The sequence below is a fragment of the Bubalus kerabau genome, chromosome 4, assembly GCF_029407905.1.
Source record: "Bubalus kerabau isolate K-KA32 ecotype Philippines breed swamp buffalo chromosome 4, PCC_UOA_SB_1v2, whole genome shotgun sequence".
NCBI classification, from domain to species: domain Eukaryota; kingdom Metazoa; phylum Chordata; class Mammalia; order Artiodactyla; family Bovidae; genus Bubalus; species Bubalus kerabau.
In genome coordinates, this window is record NC_073627.1 from 22,830,257 (window position 1) to 22,847,393 (window position 17,137).

At 41.6% G+C, this 17,137-nt stretch overlaps 1 pseudogene; it reads left to right on the plus strand.

Moving 5' to 3' along the window:
• The first annotated feature begins 1,776 nt into the window (after positions 1-1,776).
• Positions 1,777-16,750, plus strand: LOC129650815 (keratin-associated protein 4-8-like; annotated as a pseudogene).
• The last annotated feature ends 387 nt before the right edge of the window (positions 16,751-17,137 follow it).

Here is a 17,137-nt window from a genome sequence, read left to right on the forward strand (position 1 = left end):
CTTTTTAATACACTAGGTTTGTCATTGCTTTTCTTCCAAGGAGCAAGCATCTTTTAATTTCATGGCTGCAGTGACCATCTGCAGTGATTTTGGAGCCCCCCCCAAACAAAGTCTGTCACTGTTTCCATTCTTTTCCCATCTATTTGCCATGAGATGATGGGACTGGATGCCATAATCTTTGTTTTATGAATGTTGAGTTTTAAGGCAGTTTTTTCACACTCCTTTTTCACCTTCATCAAGAGGTTCTTTAATTCCTTTTCAATTTCTGCCATAAGGATGGTGTCATCTGCATGTCTGAGGTTATTGATATTTCTCCCCACAATCTTGATTTCATCTTGTGCTTCATCCAGCCCGGCATTTCACATGATGTACTCTGCTTATAAGTTAAATAAGCATGGTGACAATGTACAGCCTTGATGTACTCCTTTCTCAATTTTGAACCAGCTTCAATTCTATTTTATACATAAATATAATTTTTTAAATAACACAAGCACTGGTTCCCACTCCAGTGGTGATTCCTGAAGGGCTATGTCCCATTGCAGACACATTGTTCTCTTTTTACATTTTTTATTAGAGTATAGTTTATTTACAATGTTATGTTAGTTTCAGATGTGCAGCAAAGTGAATCAGTTATACGTATACATATATCCACTCTTTTTAAGATTCTTTTCCCATATATGTCATTACAGAATAATGAGCAGAGTTCCCTATGCTATACAGTACAGGGAACTGTCCTAAATTTATTTTCTACATCTGTGACTCTATGTTTTGAAGATAAGATCATTTTTACTCTTTTTTAAGATTCCATATATAAGCAATATCATATGATATTTGAGTATGTTGTTTTTTTAAAAAAAAAAATCTGCCAACATTTTAAGTCCAGGAAACGAGATGAGAACACAATTTGTGTATCCTGGGTTTCTCCTATCTATACACTGACCAATTTTGCTTAGAACTGACCACACTGATAAAAATTTTACCCTAACTTCTCATCTTACCTACAAGTCACTCAGTCATGTCTGACTCTTTGTAACCCCATGAACTGTAGTCCGCCAGGCTCCTCTGTCCTTGGAATTCTCCAGGCAAGAATACTGGAGTGAGTAACTTTTCCCTTCTCCAGGGGATCTTCCCAACCCACCTAGGGATTGAACCCAGTGATCGAACCCAGGTCTCCGGCATTGCAGGTGGGTTCTTTACCATCTGAGCCACCAGGGAAGCTCATCTTAAGATTCCATCTTCTGAGATTTCCTTTTGAACTGAATGTACAACTAAATCTTTTTTTTTTCCCAAAAGGAATGCTACAAAAGTTGTGAGCATGGTAAGATCCACAGATGTGGAAGGGTGACACCTGGACTACTCCATGTCAAAGTTCATATGACAATGCTTTGTGGAGAACTACAGTATCTGTAAACATAGAAGATCCCTGCAGGGAAGAAATGACAGGAGATAATTCAGGAGCAAAAAGCAGATAGGTGAGGGTCAGCATATTCAACTTAGAATGTTTAACCAGTATCTGTAGCAAAGGAAGACAACCAAATATGATGCAGGAAGAGTCACTGAGATAAATGCTAATCCATAAAAATAGGAAATTGTTTCCCATCCAATTTGGAAAATATAATTGCCTGATTTAATAATTCCTCACTTATTAGGATAAACAGTAACAAAAAAAAGAGCTCCTTCAGCAGAGTATAAAACAGGACCTGGAGCAAGAAGGCATTCAGATTCAAGAAATATGCTCTTCTGAAAATCGTCCCAGAACCTCTACCCTCTGACACCATGGTCAACTTTTGTTGGGGTTCCATCTGCTCTGACCAGAGCTGTGGCCAAGGTCTCTGCCAGGAAACCTGCTGACCCCCGCAGCTGCTGCCAGACCACCTGCTTCACAACCACCTGTTGTGTCCCAGCTGCAGTGTGTCCAGCTGCTGCCTGTCTGCTGCCAGACCACCTGTCACCCCCGCTGTGGTGTGTCCACCTGCTGCCACCCCACCTGCTGCAGGACCACCTGCTGATGCCCCACCTGCTGCAGGACCACCTGCTGCCACCCCCGCTGCTGTATCTCCAGCTGCTGCAGGCCCACATGCTGTATCTCTAGCTGCTACCGCCCCAGATGCTGCAAGACCACTTGCTGCCACCCAGTCTGCTTTAGAGGTTCTTGCTGCTGAACGCCCCGTCCTGCACCATCAACCAACCTGATCAATAGAGTCCAAGTGTTAGCTGAACCATGAGAGGCCAACTGTCAAACCTCAGTTCTAACAGATTCTTTTTTTTTTTTTTATGGTTTTATTTCTTTTTTGGCTTATTTTTTTCTATAGGCTGCATGAAAGAATCCATTTCCCTCCCATTCCAGATCCCAGAGGCCACTGGCCACCAGAATCTCCGGGTTCATCCCCTCCTCTCTCCATAGTCAAAGATAGCATGTGCAGGCCAAATCTTTTGCCTGTAGAATCACTCAAGTCTTCAAAAGTCAAAGTGAAGTTGCTCAGTCATGTTTCACTCTTTGCGACCTGTGGACTATAGCCTACCAGGCTCCTCCATCCATAGGATTTTCCAGGCAAGAGTCCTGGAGTGGGTTGCCATTTCCTTCTCCAGTGGATACAGTCCATGGAAATTTCCAGGCCAGAATACCGGCGTGGGTAGCCCTTCCCCCCTCCAGGGGATCCTCCCAACCCAGGGATTGAACCCAGATCTCCTGCATTGCAGGCGGATTTTCCACCAGCTGAGCCACCAGGGCAATTTCACAGCAATTTCTGACTCTGATTCTTCTTTTGTCTCTCTCTTCCACTTTCAATGATTCTTGTGACTATGTAGTGCCCATCTCGATATTCAAGATAATGTATCTTCTGATTAGCAACTTTATTTCCATATGTAGGTGGAATTCCCCTTACCACTTGATGCAACTTAATCACAGAATCTGGGGGTGGGGGGAGCGGAGCAGGTAATTTTTCTGTCTACTACCACAAGAGTTATGATTTGCTTTTTTTTTTAATTTAACCTATTTTTGAAATCTCCATCTTTACCTGAAGAGTCTGAATACCTATTTAATGTAATTATTAATAATGTGGGCTTCCCTGGTGGCTTAGCTGATAAAGAATCCACCTGCAATATGGGAGACCTGGGTTGGATCCCTGGATTGAGAAGATCCCCCGGAGAAGGGAAAGGCCACCCACTCCAGTATCCTGGCCTGGAGAGTTCCATGGACTGTATAGTCCATGGGCTCACAAAGACTGGGACAGGACTGAGCGACCTTCACTTCACTTACTTATTTTAGTTGTTGCATCTGTCACATTGTCTATTTTTTTCTCCTGCTATGGGTTACATTTGGAATACTAATTTGTTGAATGCCTGGGTTTTGTTATGATAATTTAAAAGTGTTTTGAGTTTTTTTTTCTTTTTTTTAATTCTATTTTATTTTATTTATTTATTTTTAATTTTATTTTATTTTTAAACTTTACATAACTGTATTAGTTTTGCCAAATATCAAAATGAATCCGCCACAGGTATACATGTGTTCCCCATCCTGAACCCTCCTCCCTCCCCCCTCCCCATTCCATCCCTCTGGGTCGTCCCTGTGCACCAGCCCCAAGCATAACAGATTCTTATACTAAATTTGGCCTCCAAATATATTGCCCCCTCTCCATCATGATACTATCTCTACTAAACAAGCACAAAGTACCAATTTTCTCTGAAATCTGTCAACCAATATATTCCAATTATATATTTGTTTCCCACCAAATTTTCTTATATGGAGCTTTTCCTAAATCTTAAAGTTAAATCAATGTTAACTGTCCATGCCAGCAAATAAAAAGAATTGTGTCTCATTAGTTTTCATTCTTGAATTGTCATCCTTACCTGTCAATCATTCCATGGTTATTCTCTGCAGAAAGAATAGACTATAGCAGGTGATTTATGGATTTCCACCTCCAGTCACTCAGCACTCCTTATTCTAATATGGGAAGATGATTTCTTATGGGAAGCACTTGGATCTCTCTGCCTGAGGACTTTCTCTGGATGAAGGAGCAAGCTCTGGGAAGGTCAGAGATAGGAAAGTTAATGTTTCAGAGCAAGTAGTGCTTGATTAGTGGACAGAAGTAGGTGGATAAATGACTTAGCTTCTCTTCCCTTGAATGAGGGTATATCATACTAGTTCCTAGAATTCCTTACTGGGATTGAACCCCAGCTACCTTCAGGAGTAATTTGCTCTTTAAAGCTTTCTATTGGCTTCTGTCCCTTCCCTGAATCACTTCCCAAATTCCCTAAAGTGCTTCTTAGGGTCATCTCCCAAATAAACTGTGCTAGTGCTAAGTCAATTCAGTCGTGTCCGACTCTGTGCGACCCCATAGACGGAAGCCCACCAGGTTCCCCCATCCCTGGGATTCTCCAGGCAAGAACACTGGAGTGGGTTGCCATTTCCTTCTCCAATGCATGAAAGGGAAAAATGAAAGTGAAGTCGCTCAGTCGTGCCCAATTCTTAGCGACCCCATGGACTACAGCCTACCAGGCTCCTCCATCCATGGGATTTTCCAGGCAAGAGTACTGGAGTGGGGTGCCATTGCCTTCTCCAAAGAAATTAGTTGCTCTCAAATTCCTGGCTTTGGATCTACTTCTGAGGGCACCCAATCTAAGACACCAGTGTTCCAAATCTAAGTTTCAGTATACTTCAAAAATTTTAATACCATATGGATGGTCGCTATGTTGTTAGACAACTTTTGAATTTGCTGTCAATTGAACCTCTAAATGGTTTGAACATTTTGCTGTTTCTTCTAACAACTTTTGCCTGATTATTTTTAACCTCAGTTCAGTTCAGTTGCTCAGTCGTGTCCGATTCTTTGCAACCCCATGAATCACAACATGCCAGGCCACCCTGTCCATCATCAACTCCCGGAGTTTACCCAAACTCATGTCCATCGAGTTGGTGATGCCATCCAGCCATCTCATCCTCTGTCGTCCCCTTCTCCTGCCCCCAATCCCTCCCAGCATCAGGGTCTTTTCCAATGAGTCAACTCTTCACATAAGGTGGCCAAAGTATTCTTTAAAATGGGGTTTTTCATATCATTATATCTGAGGGACAAAATATACCCACCTAAAGTAACTTGGCTCACCATATTATTAGCTCCCATTCTAAAGGAGACTGTATTTAAAGGGGTACCATCCATTTGTGGATACATCCTTGTTCTGGCAAAGGTGCTAGTATAATTCAAGGAAGCTATGAATCATGCTATGCAGGGCCACCCACAATGGATAGGTCATAGCGGGGATTTCTGACAAAATATGGTCCACTGGAGGAGGAAATGGCAAACCATTTCAGTATTCTTGCCACAAGAACTCCATGATGTGTATGAAAAGGGAAACAGATATGACACTGGAAGATGAGCCCCTCATGTCAGATGGTGTATAATAGGCTACTGGGGAAGAATGGAGGGCAATTACTAATAGCTCCAGAAAGAAGGAAGTGGCTGGGCCAAAGTGGAAACAATGCTCGGTTGTGGATGTGTCTGGTGGTGAAAGTAAAGTCCGATGCTGTAAAGAACAATATTGCATAGAAACTTGGAATGTTAGGTCCATGAATCAAGTTAGATTGGACATGATTAAGCAGGAGATGGCAAGAGTGAACATCAACATCAGTGAACTAAAATGGATAGAATTGGACAAACTTACTTAAGATGACCATTATATCTACTACTGTGGGCAAAGAATCCCTTAGAAGGAATGGAGTTGCCCTCATAGTCACCAAAAGTCTGAAATGCAAAAATGACAAAATGATCTCCATTCATTTCCAAGGCAAACTATTCAATATGACAGTAATCCAAGTCTATGCCCCAACTACTAATGCCAACATAGCTGAAGGTGGAGAGCTACAAGACCTAGAACTGATACCAAAAAAAAGATATCCTTTTCATCATAGGGTTTTGGAATGCAAGTGTAGGAAGACAAGAGATATCTGGAGTAACAGACAAATTTGGCCTTGGAGTACAAAATGAAGCAGGGCAAAGGTTAACAGAGTTTTATCAAGAGCACATACTGGCCATAGCAACCCCCCTCTTCCAATAACACAAGAGAGGATTCTACACATGGACATCACCAGATGATCAATATTGAAATTAGATTGATTACATTGCTTGCAGCCAAAGATGGAGAAGTTCTACACAGTCAGCAAAAACAAGACTTGGGGCTGACTATGACCCAGATCATCAGCTCCTTATTGCAAAATTCAGGCTCAAATTGAAGAAAGTAGGGGAAACTAGGCCATTCAGTTATGACCTAAATCAAATCCATTATGATTATGCAGTGGAGGTGATGAATAGATTCAAGGGATTAGATCTAATAGACTGAGTGAAGCACTATGCACAGAAGTTTGTAACATTGTACAGGAGGCAGTGACCAAAACCATCCCAAAGAAAAAGAAACGCAAGAAGGCAAAGTGGTTGTCTGAGAAGGCTTTACAAATAGCTGAGGAAAGAAGAGAAGTGAGAGGCAAGGGAGAAAGGAAAAGATATACCCAACTGAATGCAGAGTTCCAGAGAATAGCAAAGAGAGACAAGAAGATCCTCTTAAGTGAACAATGCAAAGAAATAGGGAAAATAACAGAATGGGAAAAACTAGAGAAATTCAAAGAAATTCAAGAAAGTTGGAGATATTAAGGGAACATTTCATGCAAGGAGGAGCACAATATAGGACAGAAATTGTAAGGACCTAACAGAAGCAGAAGAGATTCAGGAAGAGGTGGCAAGAATACACAGAAAAACTATACACAAAAGTCTTAATGATCCAAATAACCATGATGTTGTGATCACTCACATAGAGCCAGACATACTGGAGTGTGAATTCAAGTGGGCCTTAGGGAGCATTACTATGAACAAAGCTAGTGGAGGTGATAGAATTCCAGCTGAGCTATTTTGAATCCTAAAACATGATTCTGTGAAAGTGCTGCACTCAATATGTCAGCAAATTTGGAAAACTCTGCAGTGGCCACAGGACTGGAAAAGGTCAGTTTCCATGGCAACCCCAAATAAGGGTGATGCCAAAGAATGTTCAAACTACTGCTCAAATTCAAGGCTTCAGAAGTATGTGAACCAAGAACTTCCAGATGTACAGGCTGGGTTTCGAAGAGGCAGAGGAACGAGAGACCAAATTGCCAAGATTTGCTGGGTCATGGAGAAAGTAAGGGAATACCATAAAAACATCTACTTGTATTTCATTGACTATGCTAAAGCCCTTGATTGTGTGGATCACAACAAACTGGAAAATTGTTAGAGAGAGGGGAATACCTGTCTTCTGAGAAACCAGTATGCCAGTCACGAAGCAACAATTAGAACCAGACATGGAACAAGGGACTGGTTCAAAATTGGGAAAAGAGTAAAACTAGGCTGTATATTGCCATCCTGCTTATTTAACTTCTATTCAAAATACATCATGTGAAATGCCAGGCTGGATGAATCATAAGATGGAATCAAGACTGCCAGAAGAAATATCAACAGATTCAGATGTACAGATGATACCACTCTAATGGCAGAAAGTAAAGAGGAATTAAAGAGCCTGTTGATGAGGGTGAAAGAAGAAAGTGAAAAAGCTGGCTTAAAACTCAACATTCAAAAAACTAAGATCATGGCATCTGGTCCCATTACTTCATGGAAAATAGAAGGGGAAAATTGAAAACAGTGACACATTTTATTTTCTTGGTCTCTAAAATCACTGCAGACAGTGACTGCAGCCATGAAATTAAAAGACGCTTGCTTCTTGGAAGGAAAGTTATGACAAATCTAGATAGCATATTAAGAAGCAGAGATATCACTTTACCAACAAAGATGTGTATAGTCAAAGCTATGGTTTTTCCAATAGTCATGTATGGATGTGAAATTTGGACCATAAAGAAGACTGATGCTGAAGAACTGATGCTTTTGAAACTTGATACTGGAGAAGACTTAAGAGTCCCTTGGACTGCAAAGACATCAAACCAGTCAATCCTAAAAGAAATCAACCCTGAATATTCATTGGCAGGACTGATGCTGAAGCTGATGCTCCAATACTCTGGCCACCTGATGCAGAGAGCCGATTCACTGGAAAAGGCCCTGATGTTGGGAAAGATTGAGGGCAGGAGGAGAAGGGCGTGACAGAGGATGATGGTTAGCTAGCATCACTGACTCAATGGACTTGAATCTGAGCAAACTCTTGGGGATGGTGAAAGACAATAGAGCCTGGTATGCTTCAGTCCATGGTGTCACAAAGAGTCAGACATGAAGTAGAGTGACTGAACAACAACAACCACCCCAATTTGTGTATCTTATATTGGGTATGCTAGAAGCAGAGCCTAAAACAGGGATTCTTGCACAAGAGATTCATAAGGAAGTACTCTCAGGAGAAATCATTAAGAAACTGATGGATACATGATAAGGTAGTAGAAAAAGATAAGCCAAAATTATGTTTCATTTGAATGCTATCCTCATCTGACCCCATGGATCTGACCCCATGTGAATGATCACAAATCTATCCTTCCAAGAGGCAAGGTGGTTGGATATCAGTTATCATCAGCTTTGGACTGACTCTGAGGGCAGAAACCTCCAGGTGTGGTGGCTTTTTAAGGCTGAGAACAAATACTTGGAGAACAGTGTGTGAGAACTGTGTGAACCACTAGAAGTCATGTTCATCGCAGCACTGCTTATAATAGCCAGGACATGGAAGCAACCTAGGTGTCCATCAGCAGATGAATGGATAAGAAAGCTGTGGTACATATACACAATGGAGTATTACTCAGCCACTAAAAAAATACATTTGAATCAGTTCTAATGAGGTGGATGAAACTGGAGCCTATTATACAGAGTGAAGTAAGCCAGAAAGAAAAACACCAATACAGTATACTAATGCATATATATGGAATTTAGAAAGATGGTAATGACAACCCTGTATGCGAGACAGCAAAAGAGACACAGATGTATAGAGCAGTCTTTTGGACTCTGTGGGAGAGGGAGGTGGGGATGATTTGGGAAAATGGCATTAAAACTTGTATAGTATCATATAAGAAACGAATCACCAGTCCAGGTTCGATGCACGATACTGGATGCTCGGGGCTGGTGCACTGGGATGACCTGGAGGGATGATATGCGGAGGGAGGTGGGAGGGGGATTCAGAATGGGAACACGTGTACACCTGTGGCAGATGCATGTTGATGTATGGCAAAACCAATACAATATTGTAAAGTAAAAAAAAAATTAATTAATTAAATAATTTAATTAATTAATTAAAAAAAACAAAGATCCTGGAGGGAACTTTCTTCTCTTAGAGCTGGGACTTCTAGATGCACAGAGCCCACAGACATGGTGAGGGAGGCATAATTCTGGACCACATGGATCACTAGGAGTGAAGATGAGTGGGGTGACCCTCCTCAAACTCTGTGCTGTATTAATATATTCTAATGGGAGGCCATGGATACAGATCATAGGTAAAAATTTTAAGAAGGAGAACACAAATGATGTCTCTCCTCAGTGAAGTTTTGATTTTCATTGAAAAAAATTCAATGTGCTATCTGTAGTAATTTCCCATTATGGTTCTTAACCAATGTTCTGTTTTTCATCCAAGTATAGCTTTTGGTTTTGATATTAGAGTCATCAGAAAGAGTAAAGAGAATTATCCATTTTTCCATTTAAAATTGCTCAAAGTTCAGTGTTCCAAATTCAGAGTCATTTTTCTCCACTATATGTATGGTACCAATTATTTTTTAATATTTTAGCTGCTTCTGCTTCCAATGTAAAATAGCTTAAGGAGGTGGGTCTCAAACTTGTCTGCACAGTAAGATTCCCTGAGAAGCTTTAAAAAATTCTGACACACACCATACACCAGACTAGTTAAATCAGAATTTTTCTGGGCAGAAGCCAGGCAGCAATGGTTTTTTAAATCACTCTTCAATTGATTCCATTATGCAGCCTGCTTTGTGAACCACTGGTCTTTGGCTGTGATTCTCTTCACACTTCTTTATAATGATGACATACCCTGCTTTTGCAGCTGTTTCAAAAACAGGTTTCTTAATCTCCCAGAAATATATAGGAAACACTCCCCTAGTAATCAAAAACTCTCTTATGTTTTATTTCCCCCTAACATCTCACATATAACAAATCAAGTGAAAATCTCTGTCCCCCATATACCATGTTACCTGACAATATAATTATTCAAATGTCTCATATACTTTAGTTTTGCAAACACAAGTTTATAAAATAAAAACATATGAATCAAGTGTTTACTAAGAAAATTTATTGTGATAAAAATATTCCAAGGGACCTCCCTACACCAATAGTGGGAATGTAATTTGGTACAACCACTATGGAGAACAGTATAGAAGTCCCTTTAAAAAGGAAAAACAGAGCTACCATGTGATCCAGCTATTCCACTTCTGGCAATATATCCAGTTCAGTTCAGTTCAGTTCAGTTGCTCAGTTGTGTCCGACTCTTTGCGACCCCATGAATTGCAGCACGCCAGGCCTCCCTGTCCATCACCAACTCCCTGAGTTCACTCAGACTCATGTCCATTGAGTCAGTGATGCCATCCAGCATCTCATCCTCTGTCGTCCCCTTCTCCTCCTGCCCCCAATCCCTCCCAGCATCAGAGTCTTTTCCAATGAGTCAACTCTTCACATGAGGTGGCCAAAGTACTGGAGTTTCAGCTTTAGCATCATTCCTTCCAAAGAAATCCCAGGGCTGATCTCCTTCAGAATGGACTGGTTGGATCTCTTTGCAGTCCAAGGGACTCTCAAGAGTCTTCTCCAACACCACAGTTCAAAAGCATCAATTCTTCGGCGCTCAGCCTTCTTCATAGTCCAACTCTCACATCCATACATGACCACAGGAAAAACCATAGCCTTGACTAGACGAACCTTTGTTGGCAAAGTAATGTCTCTGCTTTTGAATATGCTATCTAGAGAAAATCATAATTCAAAAAGATGCATGTGCCCCACTGTTCATTGCAGCACTATTTACAGTAGTCAGTACATGGAAGCAACCTAAATGTCCATTGATGGAAGAATGGATAAAGAGAATGTGGCATATATATATAATATTATATATATTACCACAAAGAGTCTGTCTGCAATGCGGGAAACCCCAATTTGATTCCTGGGTCAGGAAGAGCTCCTGGAGAAGGGATAGGCTACTCACTCCAGTATTCTGGCCTGGAGAATTTCATGGACTATATAGTCCATGGGTCACAAAGAGTCAGACATGGCTGAGCGACTTTCGCCAATAGGTATATATATATATATGTGTGTGTGTGTGTGTGTGTGTATATATACACATACATATATATGGATATATATAATGGAATATTGCTTAGCCACATAAAAGAATACAATAATGCCATTTGCATTGACATGGGTAGACCTAGAGATTGTCAACTGAGTGAAGTAAATCAGAGTAAGGCAAATATCACATGAAATTGCTTTTCTGTGGAATCTGGGGGAAAAAGGTACAAATGAGCCTGTTTACAAAACAGAAATAGAGTCCCAGATGTAGGAAACAAACTTATGGTTACCAGGGGGGAAGTAGGGAAGGATAAATTGAGAAATTGGGATTGACATACACACACTGTACTGACCTAGCCTGTTGCTCAGTCGTGTCTGACTTTTTGGGACCCCATAAACTGTAGCCCGCCAGGCTCCTCTGTCCATGGGGATTCTCCTGGTTAGAATACTGGAGTGGATTGCCATGCCCTCCTTCAGGGGATCTTCCCAACCCAGGGATTGAACCTAGGTCTCCCACTTGACAGGCAGATTCTTTGCCATCTGAACCACCAGGGAAACCCAAGAATACTGGATTCCCCTATCCCTTCTCTGAGGGAAATTCCTGACTCATGAATTGAACTGGGATCTCCTGCATTTCAGGCAGATTCTTTACCAGCTGAGCTACCAGGGAAGCCCATACACACACTACTACATATAAAATAGATAACTAATAAGAACCTATTGTATAGCACAGAGAACTCTACTCAATACCCTATAATGACATATATGGGAACAGAATCTAAAAAAAGAGTGGGTATATGAGTATGGATAACTGATTCACTTTATTGTACAGCAGAAACTAAAACAACATTGTAAATCAACTATGCTCCAATAAAAGTTAATGAAAAAACATGGCAAGGTATTTCACTTCAGTTCAGTCATTCAGTCGTGTCTGACTCTTTGCAACCCCATGAACTGCAGCACACCAGGCTTCCCTGTCCATCACCAACTCCTGGAGCTTGCTCAAATTCATGTACATCAAGTCAGTGATGCCATCCAACCATCTCATCCTCTGTCATCTCCTTCTCCTCCTGCCTTCAATCTTGCCTAGCATCAGGGTCTTTTCCAATGAGTCAGGTCTTCACATCTGGCCACAAGGTGGCCAAATTATTGGAGTTTCAGCTTCAGCATCAGTCCTTCCAATGAATATTCAGGACTGATTTCCTTTAGGATGGACTGGTTTGATCTCCTTGTAGTCCAAGTTACTCTCAAGAGTCTTCTCCAACACCACAGTTCAAAATCATCAATTCTCCCATGCTCAGCTTTCTTTTTAGTCCAACTCTCTCATCCATACATGACTACTGGAAAAACCATAGCTTTGATTAGACAGACCTTTGTTGGCAAAGTAATGTCTCTTCAGTGACAAACAAGTTCAAACAACCAACAGGGAGGGGCAAACAACCAACAGGGAGGGAACACAGTCCTACAGATCAGACAAGCAGATTAAAATTTTAATGAGCATGGCCCTGTCCACTAGAGGGATAAGACCTGGCTCTACCCACCACCATCCTCTCTTGCACAAGCCTCTTAGACAGCCTCATCCACCAAAGGGCAGACAGCAGAAACAAAAGCTACAACCCTGCAGCCTGCATAATGAAAACCATAGTCACAGAAAGTTAGACAAAATGAAATGGCAGAGGATTATGTCCCAGATGAAGTAACAAGATAAAACCCCAGAAAAACAACTAAGTGAAGTGGAGACAGGCAATCTTCCTGAAAAGAATTCAGGATTATAATAGTGAAGATTATCCAGGATATCAGAAAAAGAATGGAGGCAACAATTGAGAAAATGAAAGAAATGTTTAATAAGATCTAGTACTCTTGCTTGGAAAATCCTATGGGCAGAGGAGCCTGGTAGGCTGCAGTCCATGGGGTCTCAAAGAGCCGGACACGACTGAACGACTTCACTTTCACTTTTCACTTTCATGCATTGGAGAAGGAAATGGCAACACACTCCAGTGTTCTTGCCTGGAGAATCCCAGGGACGGAGGAGCCTGATGGGCTGCCGTCTATGGGGTCGCACAGAGTCGGACACGACTGAAGCGACTTAGCAGCAGCAGCAGAAGAACTAAAGGACAAACAAACAGAGATGAGCAATATAACAACAAATGAAAAATCAATAGCAGAATAACAGAGGCAGAAGAATGGATAAGTTACCTGAAAGACAGAATGGTATAAATCACTGCCACAGAACAGAATAAAGACATTTAAGAATGTCATCAGAAGATGACCAACTTGTCTGTGTTTGCCTGAGACTTTCCTGGTTTAAACATTGTAAGTCCTAAGGCTTGAAAGCCCCCAAGCCCTGGGCTAATAGGAACGATTGGTCACCCCACCATGAAATTAATTGGTAATAGCTAAAATGCAACATTGGTACTTCATCAGTACAGCTCTTAATGCATCAGTGTTAACAATTCTCACAGATTATATGCCAAGCTAAAGATGCTAGACAGAAAAGAGACTACAGTATATATCTTTTGCTTGAGTTTCTAGATCAAAACTAATCTGTGGTGAAAAATATTAAAACAATGATTGTCTCTATAGATGTGGGAAGTTTAATGAAGTGACTTGTGGGAACTTTCTGATGTAATAGAAATGTGCTGTATCTTGGTAGGTGTGGAGGTTACATGGATGTATCCATTTATTAAAACTCATCAAATAACACATTAAGATTTGTGCATTTTGATGTTTTACCTAAAATGTAATAAATTGTAAAATAAAGTTAAAAATATTGACTAGATATATTTATTCATGAATAAACTTCTGTCTTTACCGAACTGTCATGTTGGCTAATTTGCCTTCAGCACAATTTTTTTTTTTTTTTTTTTTTTTTTTTAAATTTTATTTTATTTTTAAACTTTACATAACTGTATTAGATTTGCCAAGTATCAAAATGAATCCGCCACAGGTATACATGTGTTCCCCATCCTGAACCCTCCTCCCTCCTCCCTCCCCATTCCATCCCTCTGGGTCGTCCCAGTGCACCAGCCCCAAGCATCCAGTATCGTGCATCGAACCTGGACTGGCAACTCATTTCATACATGATATTTACATGTTTCAATGCCATTCTCCCAAATCTTAAATTACACTACTATGAACTCCTTTGTTGTTGCTTTACTATACTAAATTATTACAATTGTGTGTGTGTGTGTGTGTGTGTGTGTGTAAGGTCTTCCAAGTAAACCATAAATTTCCTGGGAGGTGACTCTGAAGTACATTTGCAACATCATTACATTTGTAATATCATTACATTTGTAACAACAACTGGCAACATGTGTCTCTCAGATAATCCATTCAACAAGTCTGCTTGGTACATAAGGCAGGAACTTGATACAGGCAATTCCTCAAAGCTTAAATGAACAGAACAAATCAGTAGATCCCCGAGTGTGATCCTTGAATCCCACATCAGAATCATCTGGGTGACTGTTGGAAATGCAGAACCTCAAATTTAACCCTGCAATTAGAAATTCTGGGAGTAGTCTCATGCATACTTAGTCACTCAGTCATGTCCTACCCTTTGCAACTCCATGGACTGTAGCCTGCCAGGCTCCTCTGTCCATCAGGATTCCTCAGGCAAAAATACTGGAATGGGTTGCCATACCCTTCTCCAGGGGCTCTTCCCAACCCAGGGATTGAACCCAGGTCTCCCACATTGCAGGAGGATTTTTTTTTTTTACCATCTGAGCCACCAGGGAAACCCTGGTAGTCTCAACCATCTTTAATAAGCCATCTAGAGGATTCTAATGCATTCTCAAGTTGGGCTATCACCAATGGAGGATATGTAGAAATAAAGTTGAATTTACTAAAGTTTACTCACATTTCAAATTTATACAAAAAAAACTTGTTCTATAGATTTCCCAGCTTTGGAAGTAAGTTCTGAAGACAGCCACACTCTGATTAGTCAACCTTTTTTTTTTTTTTTGCTCCACTGAAGAAATATTATTAATTAGGAATGAGGTAAAAAATAAAAATGAGGCTATGTCTTACAGAATCTAAGAGACAAACTGGAGAGATATGACACAAACATTTAAGATAGCAAAGTAACCACTTAATCAACAATGTGACCTAGTAGTAGCAGGAACCATAAATTATCTGCCAGGGTTTTAGAATATCAAACATGATCCAAAGTTTGAAGCATCCAAGGAAATCCACTCCAGTGGCATAGAGATCATCAGTGTCATACACATAGAACTGTCCCGTCTTCACTGCTCAAAAATGAGCCACAGAACAGGGCCTTTTCCTCATGTCCCATGCAAGGTGCCATGCTGTGCAGATGGGATTTCTGCATTGGTCATGGGAAGAAATATACAACAAGAAATATGATTTCCCAAATCCCATCCTGGTGGAAACATAGGAGGGGAGAGGAGAGAAGAAATGTAATTCCAGATGCCAAATATCACGTGATAGCCCTCTGTGGAGGACAATGACGCAAGTGTGGGCTAGAAGATGCCAGTGGGTGTGAATCAGAAGGAAAAGCAGATTGGATAGAATTTATTGTATCTAGAAAAGAAATTTTGTTTCCAGTAAGATTAAGCCATTAAATAGACAGCCATAATTGTATATTCTGATAATTACTTAAATGTTATGTAAACAAAAAAAAAGGAAAACATTTTGACAACTCACCCTGTTCTGGCAGTATAAAAGAGGCTATGACACAAGGAGAAGGGGATGGCACCCCACTCCAGTACTCTTGCCTGGAAAATCCCATGGATGGAGGAGCCAGGTAGGCTGCAGTCCATGGGGTCGCTGAGGGTCGGACACGACTGAGCGACTTCACTTTCACTTTTCCCTTTTATGCATTGGAGAAGGAAATGGCAACCCACTCCAGTGTTCTTGCCTGGAGAATCCCAGGGACGGAGGAGCCTGATGGGCTGCCGTCTATGGGGTCGCACAGAGTCGGACACGACTGAAGCGACTTAGCAGCAGCAGCAGCATGACACAAGGAGGCTTCCAAACTTGAGAAATTCACTCTCCTGGAAACCCACCCAGCATCTCCACCCTCTGACACCACGGTCAGCTCCTGTTGTGGCTCCGTCTGCTCTGACCAGAGCTGTGGCCAAAATATCTGCCAGGAGACCTGCTGCCTGCCCAGCTGCTGCCAGACCACCTGCTACCGTCCCAGCTGCAGTGTATCCAGCTGCTGCCGCCCTGTCTGCTGCCAGATGACCTGCAGCCCCAGCTGTGGTGTGTCCAGCTCCTGCCGCCCAGTCTGCTGCCAGCCCACCTGCCCTCGCCCCACCTGCTGCATCTCTAGCTGCTGCTGCCGCCCCTCCTTCTGTGTTTCCAGCTGTGGTTACAGCTGCTGCAGGCCTACCTGCTGCATCTCCAGCTGCTGCCGCCCCTCTTGCTGTGGCTCCAGCTGCTGCCTCCCGAGCTGCTGCCTGCGCCCAGTGTGTGGCCGGGTCTCCTGCCACACAACTTGCTATCGCCCCACCTGTGTCATCTCCACCTGTCCCCGCCCCGTGTGCTGTGGTTCTTCCTGTTGCTGAATCTCTGCCCATGATTTTTGTCATACTAAGTGTGTCCTCAGAAATCATATAAAATGTGTTGGAGCCAGCCAGTAACTGGGGAATGGGCACAGTGGCCAACTCCTTCTGATTTGGCCTTCAGAGTTGGTGCTCAGTTGTAGGAAGTGACAGATGAAAACATTATTTGTCATATGATTTTAACTCAGGCTCAAATACATCTATTCTTAGACCAGTAATGTCTTCATCTGAAGTACACGGATTTTGATGATCTCATATGACATTGTTTTTATATGTTCTTAATAAACACCCATTTCCCTAATACTGAAATCTCCTGATTTGGTAAAGATACAACGTGTGTGCATGTGGGTATGTGTACATATCTTTATCACTTTACATTAAGGATCATCT